This window comes from Silene latifolia, chromosome 1 (assembly GCF_048544455.1).
Source record: "Silene latifolia isolate original U9 population chromosome 1, ASM4854445v1, whole genome shotgun sequence".
Classification (NCBI taxonomy): Eukaryota; Viridiplantae; Streptophyta; class Magnoliopsida; order Caryophyllales; family Caryophyllaceae; genus Silene; species Silene latifolia.
In genome coordinates, this window is record NC_133526.1 from 74,652,076 (window position 1) to 74,662,610 (window position 10,535).

Consider the following 10,535-nt stretch of genomic DNA (forward strand, 5'->3'; position numbering starts at 1 on the left):
CTAGACATTAAATGCCACATAGACAAATGTGACATGACAACAATTAATTGTGACATGTCAAAATATAGTCTAGTCTAGGTAGAAATAATAGCATAGTCGTACACATGGAAAAAAAAAATTATTAATTCTACATTTAAAAGTTACTCTCATAATCTATAAATACTACGAGTATAAAAAGGAAAAACAAAAGAGTCCACATGGCACCATATAATATAAAGTTTTGCGTTGATATAGCCCTATGAGTGAATTCCGCTTATTCCAAACACACATGGATAGAAAATATTAGAAGAACAATTAATTAAATAAATAATTGCAACGTATGCAATAACAATTGGTCATTCGAATTCTCAACGCTTAATTCAACGTCATCTCTTCCTCTTCCCTTTTCTTAGTCTCCTTCAACTCCAATAATCTGAACAACTTCTTCCCCTCTCCATACAATAAATTGAATAAATCCCTTATATTAAGACAGCCAATTAATTATTGGGGATGAGGTTACTGAAGCTATCATGGATTTTTTTGTCTCAGGCCAAATACTTAAACAAATAAATGCTACCATGATCACTTTGATTCCAAAAATTGAAAGACCAACAAGTGTGCTCCAATACAGACCTATTGCATGCTGTAATGTTATTTACAAATGTATCTCTAAAATTCTTTGCAACAGGCTGGCCAAAATTCTCCCTGACTTAATTGCTCAGAATCAAGGAGGTTTCATACAGGGGAGGAGTATCATGGAAAATATTCTTATATGCCAAGATATAGTCAGACTTTATGAGAGACAAGCTGTTTCACCAAGACGTCTCTTTAAATTGGACCTTCAGAAAGCTTATGATACCATTGAATGGGATTTTTTGGACCAAATGTTACAAGCTTTAAAATTCCCAGATCAATTCAGAGGGTGGATTATGAAGTGTGTCACAACTGCTAGCTACTCACTCAACCTAAGTGGCAATGTGTTTGGCTTCTTCAAAGGGCAGAGGGGACTTAGACAGGGGGATCCCCTCTCTCCCCTTCTTTTCACCATATGTATGGAATATCTCTCTAGACTTCTTGATCATACTACTACCACAAGAGAGTTCAGGTATCATCCCCTATGTAAACCTATGAGATTGACTCATCTTATGTTTGCAGATGATCTTCTCTTATTTTGCAAGGGAGATGCCCCTTCAATTATGACTATCCTAAGAACTTTTGCTACCTTCTCTCATTCATCTGGACTACAAATGAGCAAAGGGAAATCCAATGCTTATTTTAATGGGATCAAAAGTGACCTAAGACAAGAAGTTTTGCAAATTTCAGGTATGGTTGAAGGGTCTATGCCTTTTAAATATCTTGGGGTCCCTATCAAAACCACTAGATTGAAGCTTCAGGATTGTAAGCCTCTTATTGATAAAATTGTTCAACGGATTAGGAATTTAGGGGCAAGGAAGCTTTCCTATGCAGGAAGATTGGTTTTGGTGCAGTCTGTTCTTAATACCCTACATAACTACTGGGCTAGTATGTTCATCCTCCCTCAAGGGGTGATTAACATAATTGAGTCCATTTGCAGGAATTTCTTGTGGGATGGGGGTGTGGATTATAAAAGGACCCCTTTGATTTCTTGGGAAAAAATTTGTAAACCAAAGATTGAAGGGGGACTTGGCTTAAAGCAGGACACTGTGTGGAATCAAGCGGCTGTGGGGAAACTGGTTTGGTGGATTGCCTCTAAATCTGACCATCTTTGGGTCAAATGGGTCAACCAAATATACATAAAAGGAGGAGGATGGCTTGATTATTGTCCTAGCCCTAACTCTAGCTGGGCTTGGAGGAAAATCTGTCAAATTAAAGACATCCTACGCAGTCACTATCAGCAGCAAGTTTGGACACAAGATAAGCCATATTCTATAGCCAGAGGGTATGAGTGCCTAAGAACCAGAGGGGAGAGACTTAATTGGACAGCTCTGGTTTGGAACAAACTCACGATCCCAAAACATGGGTTCCTATCTTGGATGTACCATCATGACAGCCTAAATACTAATGCTAAGCTACATAGATTGGGGATTATTGAGGATGATACCTGCTATGTGTGAGGCTTAGAAGCTGAGAGCAGCCAACACCTCTTTTTTGAATGCATATACAGTAAACAGGTTCTTCAATATATTGAGATATTGATTGGAACCCCCTTCCCTTCTCAAGATGCTGGTAACTGGAGATTAGCGATGACAGGGACTGATCTGTGGAAGGATGTGATAAATGCATATTACAATGCTTGTATTTATCACATATGGAAACAAAGAAATCAAGCCAAGCATGAACATACCATTGTGCATCCGCAGAAACTGGCGAGCTTGATAGGCAGGGAGATGAAGACCCGCATCTCAAGTTCTTCCCTGATTCTCATGGGAAATCGGGATAAGAGCTTAGTGGAACGAATTCAACAATCCCAAACATGATTTCGAGTTGAGATTTTGAAGCTAGAGGTTGAAGATGACGTTTTAGGGATTGGAAATGGGGGAATTTGATTTTGTTGTCTGATTTTAGGTTTCCCAATTTGTTTTTGTTGTTATGTAGGTGATATGGGCTTAGGCCGATATATGTTTCAGCTTGTGGGTTTGTCCGAACTCCTTGTTGTATGGTGACGGTTTTTTTCTTTAATATACTTACATTTTATCGAAAAAAAAAGACAGCCAATTATGGAGTACTTAATCATGTAAAACGTTACAGTGCACCATATCACCTCCTTTCCAGCGCCCCATATTAGTACAGGGTATATTACTGTGGGATTATTGTTAACTTCCTATTTACGAAGGTAAGGTTTACCATTTTTTGTGGCATTTTTTTTTATTTAATTGTTTTAATTTGATTATAATTTGATTTGAAGGGAGTTTTAGTGGTCTAATTCGAATATGATCCTGACTTTGCCTAAATTAATCTGGTATTTTGCAGTTTTCACTTTTTACTATCCTCTTAGAGAAGACTAAAATAGGTATTTCTTATATTTTTGATTTGCAAAATTGTTTCTGATAATGCCTTCATTATTGCACCATGAGTTCAGTTATATAGCCCTACAGGTGATTTTCTCTTCTTTTTTTCAGCTATGGATCATTGATGTATTTTAACTTTGTGAATTATGGATTACTAACATCCCTTGAAGGTTGCAATATGGTATTGTTATTACTAAGTCATGACTTAATCTTTACCGGTGAAAGCATCAGTATATTGGAACTCTAATATTGATGGTTAAGAACAACGGTGTGTTAAGGTACAATTCTTTGCTTGACTATCTATATTTCCTAAGTCACTAACGCCTCTTTGACATTTTTTACGCTTATAAAAACTGTTCCTTTTCTAGCTAGGTGCCAAAATCAAGCGAATTTATATACATCAATAATCATACTTATATCATCACCGCTGGAAGGTAAGGAAACAATCATGGCCTCATTGAAGCAAATTTTCAAAGGTTTAATGGTTGTAAGAGTAATACGTTATGGACTATGTGTTAAGAATATTCATTGTTTTGTCTTTGTTTGAATATTTGATTTAAAGTTTTGTTAAATATGGAATTAGAAGTCAGAAAGATAGAAGGGATATAAAATCGGCGCTTCTTTGCTTTCATGGAGGCAACTTCACTTCAAATATGTTCCGTTTATCGTTTTCATTTTACAGCCTCCTGGTCCAATTGAAATATAGTTAAAGAGTAAGGTCTCTTTTAAGGCGGTACTATCCGTCTTAAGATGAGAACGGGTCAAATATGCTCCCACTTGAACATTCTCCTTTTGTTTCATCTCCATATTTAACCCGTTTAAAGTTTAAATCGGATATTGTCGTCTTTAAAAAAAATTTGTGAGTCTAAAAATCGAAAACAAATTCAGTACTAACTTTTTCCCATCTTAATGTTTAATCAGGGATGATTTTGATTTGTAACTAGATGCTTAGGGAACTCATGAAATTTTATAGAATTAACAAAATATGAGAAATTGTAAAATAAGATAAGTTGTGTGTAGTACTTCTAATGATCAAGGCAATTAGACAACAAAACTTACCCTACTTAATGCTAAAGCATTTTGGACTTTTGGTGCAATTATCTTTTACTTTAACTTCAAGTTTAAAATTTGGTAATAGCTTCTCTTTGTGATAACCATGTTACGGAGTATATATAGAGTATTAATTAGCTTTTCTTTGTGTTAATATCTTAGGGTTTGTGAAGATGCCTTGTGAGTTGTGACAAATGAAATATGTGAGCATGAATGCTTTTGCAAGCAGCGCCTACAATGGAGAAAGTTACAGATTTTGCATAACATTTTGTTTGCTGTGGTGGAACCACATAAGAAATCAACCAGGATATAAATAGATAAGTATGAGGTTTTGAGTCAATTTGGGCGGGTTTGATATACAAGTCAAGTTAGTATTCAGGTTGCTTCCAATATATGAGGCCCATGTTGTTTCGAGTATGGTCATTAAACGCATTTCCAAGTTAGAGGCTGTAAGTTAAGGCAGTTGGGTTTGATTTGGGTTATGGTACATTTCATTAATTAGTGATTTGGATTTTGACTATTTCGAGAGGTCATTCTTGATCGGCATTGTAACAAGTCTAGCAAGGAGCGGGTCGATTCAAATTGAGTTATGCACAAACCCGCGATAGGCGATGTACCTTTTTCTTGTGCTTAATAGTTTTAGCAAATCTTACATATTGCAATAATGAAAGGAGACCATTATCCATGGTTTCAAACAGTTGAAGAGCTTAAGTAGTTAGTTGTAGATGGTGAGTAGTAGTTCATGACTCCCTCTTATTTATTAAAATTTGCTATTTTTGTCCAAATATGTATGGATGTATATCTGAAAAAAGGAAAAAAAAAAACAATTACAAGGAGTAGAAGTTATCTGAGTATGTGTTGGCTAATTAGTTACTCCTATAATGCTTGCGTATTCTCAATTTGTTAAATGAGCCAAGCAGTACCTCAAATACCAAAGGATATTATATCTCCTTTTGTATCTTCACTGCTCTTCTGGTTTCAGCTTCAACTGCTAGAGGCAACATTCACAAATTCTCATTCAATGTCCTGTCTTATGCTTAAGATGGGCAAGTAGTTGGAGTAAAACAAAAGCAAAATGTATATGAAAAAACAACAAATTTGTCATATATTCATAAATGAGATGATACTTGACATATCTTAAGCTTAAGATGGAAAATACTTTGAAGGGAGACAGAACATTCAAATGAGAAGCATAGTTTTTACATTTTTGCAAAGCATCACAAAACAGCTCGTGTATTACACGGGCAATAAAACTAGTTATTATCTTTATTAGGCTACACGAGTAACTAGCACATGACCCAATTAACAAATTCCGACTCATTCATTATTTTATTATATTATTCCGTCTTATTCTTTATTATAAATTATAAATGTCGTAATTAAGGGTAAATTGATAACTTATACCTAGTATAACCTGACTTTTAACCAATCGTTGGTTGGCGCAGTGGTAGCATGGGGCTGCGCTTGGTAGGGAGGTCTGCGGATCGATCCTCCACAACTGCGATTGTGAGGGGTTTAAATACCGTAATCCTTGGACACGCCCCGAAATCCGGATTAGTCGGCCCAATGTGTTCGGATTACCGGATGGTTTAGACCAAAAATAACCTGACTTTTAAAATTTTATATCTAAGATAATTTTTTTTTTCAAAACTTATACCTAACATCCCTATTTCTAACAAACTTACTACCAAATCTTAATTCCGGCGAGAAAAATGACCGAATTCCGGTTAAATTACATATTTAACGATAAAGTATGTTATTATTTGACAATTTTACCCTCACTTAAATTTACTTGGCATAAACCCAATGATCACCAACCATCAATACCCATCACAACCACAAACCATTACCCACGACCACCACTACCATCATTCACTCACCAATACATGACAACATCACCGGCCACCGCAAATGTCTTCGACGACCTCCCCGCCGCCATTATCTCAACTTTATTTTTCCCAAACCCTTCCTTCTCAAACTACCACACATTCACACTCAATCCCAAATATTGCTCATCATCATCCATGAACACTATTTGCCGCTGTCGGCTACTAAGACAATAAGACCCCACCACCTCTGACCAATTCTCACCTTTCCCTCTCCATTCTACTTGTCATCGAGCCCAATCCCCAAGCACGGTGGCCTTTTTCTTATGCTTTGTTGTGCACAAATCTACATTTCGTGGAAAAGTAATAATATCCAAGGACGCCATTGATGAGGTGTAGCTAGTTGATGTCCTATTTTCGGATATGGGCAGGGATAGGGTGGTGGTTGTAGTGGGTAGGGTTAGGGTTGTTGAGGTCGACATTTCTGTGAGAAGAAGGGCGTCGGTGATGGTGTGGCAGGGACCACCGGTAGAAGGGGTATATATGTGATGGCGGTTGTGGGTGTTGAATGGTTTATGTGGTGGGGAAATAGTTGTTGGGACAAAATCAGTGTTGGTGGTTTAAAGAGTAAGAGCAAAACGGTCAGTTCATCATTTTTTTTGCCGGAATTTCAACTTGGTATTAAGTTTGGAAGAGATGAAGGTATTTGGTATAAGTTTTGAAAAAAACTGAAGTTAGGTATAAAGTTTGAAAAAGTGTATCATACTAGGTATAAGTTATCGATTTACCCCTTAATTAATTATTAAGAATGCTAATAATCGTAAATATAAATTCCACCAAATTACGGAGTATTACAGTCTTCCCCCTTTAAAAAGAACTTTGTCCCCGAAGTTCACCCCAACTACTTAAAACATTAACTCCATACATTCCAATAGAAATGCTATCAACACAAACTTATATTATAAAGACAATCGCACAGGTATAATATATAAAGCATAGATAAACAATCGTATGAAATCACATAAGCAAAGTTATAGTAACTCAAAATAATAGTAGTATTACATTCTACCCCCTAAAAATAAACTTCGTCCCGAAGTTTGAAAATAAATACTTTTATTTAAAAGCTACGAATATCTTAAATGGCCATAGATTATTCATCTCCCAAATAACTAGTTACCCTTCTCCCCATTACCCTGTATTGTACTAGCTGTTCCAAATGTCTTTCCACCATTACTCTGACCACCTCCAATGCCTTGATTATTGTTGTAGCTCCTCTGGGTACTCCATTGCCCTGGATTCCTATTGCTCCCAATACTTGTTGCTGGAGTTTGTTAGCTTCCTTGGTTACCCCCCTCCATTGTTGCCCTTGGGTGTACTTCTACATTCAAAAGCTCGGTGACCCAACCTGTTGCAATTGTAACATCTCCACCCAAAGATTTCACCCGAACGCTGACCCCAATTACCACTACCTAAACTCGCTCCACCCCCATAACTACATCCTCCATAACTAGATCTTCCAACTGAAAATTGTCTAGGTTGAGTATTGTTTTGCTTCTTACTACCCCCAGTTCCCTCACTTGATGTCTCAGTCTTCCTCTTTTAATTTCCCCCCTTCGCCTTGTTTTCCTCTTGTAACATATCAGTAATCCTCTTCGCATGTCCATCTCTTTGATAAACATCATCCATGCTACTTGGCTGACAAGCTACAAGCCTCTTCTTAATAGTTATTGTCAACCCCTTCTCAAACCTTAATACTAGTATCTCCTCACTTAAGTTCAAATTAGACACATATTCTGCCAATTCCATAAACCTATTGTGATAGCTTTCCACCGTCATCTCATCTGTCATTTTGAAAGAATCAAATTCAGCTCTTATTTTGTTCCTAATATGTTCTGATACAAACACAGCCCTCATAGTCTCCTTGAAACCCTGCCAAGTGATAAAAGATTCATCACTCTCCCTCCAAGCGTCCTTTATGACCTCCTTACTACGATTCTAGCATAAACCAACTTTTCCCCTCAAATAGTAAGCAGCCTGATCTACTTGCAGCTCCGAAGGACAACTCAGCAACTCAAAAAGGTTGTCAAACTCTCTGTGCCAATCTCCTAATAATGATGGTTCACCTAATCCGTCATACTTCTTCAGGTTGTGCCTTGCGATATTAGCACTCATCTTCGCTGGATCATGAGCTGACCCCTTAGCATTCAGTGCCGCAGTCAATGCCTCATTTATGGATATTAAACAGTCAATCTCCTCTTGAGACATGGTAGTGGGTGTAGGTGTAGATTTCTTTGGAGACATGTTTCTATAAGAAATAAAATAAAGTAGAATATAAGCTTTTCTTAGGGAATGTGGCATAAGGGTTGAAATAAGACTCCTGCAAACAAAACAACATGTGGTTGACTGGACTGGCCAACCACAGTGATCCTACCCCCATCACGGCCCTACTACCCCACGGCCAAAAACCGTGAGCCACCACACCCTCACCACAAATTATAACACAATAAACCTTACCAAATATCTATATCGAACATGGTTTCGGGGTCACAAAGCCGCATATCTCCAGACATGTTATTCTACTTTACATACTTACAACATCCAAGCACGAGAAAATATTACATCATGCTAACAAGATTACTAATTAAAACTCCTATTTTCACCTTATGTCAAGGCATATCTAATGATCATCTTATTAACATCATGTGAGAGCATCAGGGAAGCACATTAACAAAGTCCAAGGAATGATAAACAATTTCTTTAAAACTTTGGCATAAAACTTACATTTTCAAGGATTAGAAAAGTATGCTGCAAATTTCAAAAATCATTAATAAATAATCGCTTAACTATTTTTTGAGTACTTATAATTTTTAGAAAATACAGAGAGTCAACTAATCATGAGTGAAAGAATCAAGTTCAAAGCTCATAAGGTCAATTTATAATGAATTTTACAACTTGTTTGGTCCAAACAGAAATTTAACAGCAGCTTGTCAGAAACTTGGGTCAACTTGCAAAAATCACCATTAAATATAGAGACATCAAGATTTAACGTGCCTTATCAATTTGAAAACATGTACGAATCTTTTAAACAGCGAAGTTGGAATAATATATAAACGATAAGTACATTTTTAATGGCAAATTTTACAAAAACATGGGTCGAAAACATGACTGTACAGAAACATTCTGACCACTGTCAACTAAAATATTTATTACTCTTAAACCGTAAATTATTTTGTGGACATGGGCCACCCGCACTGCGCGCACCCGCGCGTTGGTTTCGAGGCGGCAACACTTCTCCCACAGAACCTTGGTTTGCCAAATCACGTCATGGGCCGTTACCGATTGGTGAGACATTGAAACCGGTGAAAGGTTGAATAAGCCTGCATTTGTGGAATCGCCACCAATTTATTGTGGAAAATTGGAAACCGTTCGAATACCTCATGCCATGTCAAGATACAAAGTAATGACATGAACACTAAGAACTCATTACCCTTAGCATTCTATGTCTAGAATGACTCTCGAAGATGCCAATGGACACGGATGTCCAGAGATAACTAGAGTAAGGGGTGAGGGTACGTATTAGGAAGCTCTTTAATCGAACACCTAATCCCGCCCGCCTCGATAGCGTCCTCTACTAATGATTAGGGAAATCGTTCATGTTTGATATGTCGTCGATGTAATGCAAGCAATGCAACAAACATAGATTAATCCTATCATGTGAAATTAGACTATGTCGGTTAACACGTATTTTAGCAAACAAATGGGTCGAAGTTGGAAGTTAGATTAATTACATGTGAATGCCATACAATTAAATCATGCAAGATAAATAACAATAAACGAATTACAATAATAAAAGTTACAAGAATTACAAGGTTTATCTGATCTACATCAAAAGCACTCTCAAAGACGGGATTTCGAAGAAGAAAAGAGAAAGAAAATAAAAATAAAATTAAAAGTATGAAAATATGTCAGATTAGAGGTGATAATACGAATAATAGTTAATTTAAACTATAATTAGATGCTACATCAAAGTGAGAAGGAGTTCAGAGACAGAAGCCAACCCAGAACAGGCGCAACATCTGCCTCGTCCTCTGGAAAAGGCGCAACACTTCATGCGTCTGTTATTGAGTTGGGTTATGGCTGTGAAGTCAGAATTGCAACATCGTTATCGTTCGTTGGTAATTTTAAGACCGATTATTGATTTTATATCAAGTTAAAGTGCTTTAACCGATTACATGCATCTGGGCAAGTCATAAGATGAATAAAAAGCGAGAAATTACAACGGCTTACATAATTATGATTAACTCGTGTCGGAAATACAAAAGGAACAAACTTTAGGTTAGGTTAACAAAACTGGACGAACAAGAAAACTTATGTATCAATTCAGAATTCCAGAACCTCGACATGAACAAGTCGAAACCCAGAAGAATCGATTTGAATTAAAACGGCGAAAACCCGCAAGTATTGAATTACTCGGGATTAAGGACGAATTAAACGTTGTAAATAAAAGGGATTGTTAAAATACAATTTATACATTAAGAATTACAAAAGGAACGAAAGATTAAGAGAAAAGGGAAAATTGCAGGAAGTCGAGGAAGAAGAAGAAGAGCAGGAGCAACAAGCAGCCTCTGGAAGAGGCACAACAGATCCCGCGACTCTTCGAAGAGGCGCAGCTGTTGTTGCGTTTATTCTCGAT

At 37.0% G+C, this 10,535-nt stretch overlaps 1 long non-coding RNA gene across 1 annotated transcript; it reads left to right on the plus strand.

Moving 5' to 3' along the window:
* The first annotated feature begins 260 nt into the window (after positions 1-260).
* LOC141606502 (uncharacterized) lies at positions 261-4,517 on the plus strand. Its single transcript, XR_012526749.1, has 6 exons — positions 261-471; positions 2,731-2,791; positions 2,929-2,968; positions 3,078-3,244; positions 3,335-3,400; positions 4,179-4,517. It is a non-coding gene; the product is annotated as an uncharacterized LOC141606502 (long non-coding RNA).
* The last annotated feature ends 6,018 nt before the right edge of the window (positions 4,518-10,535 follow it).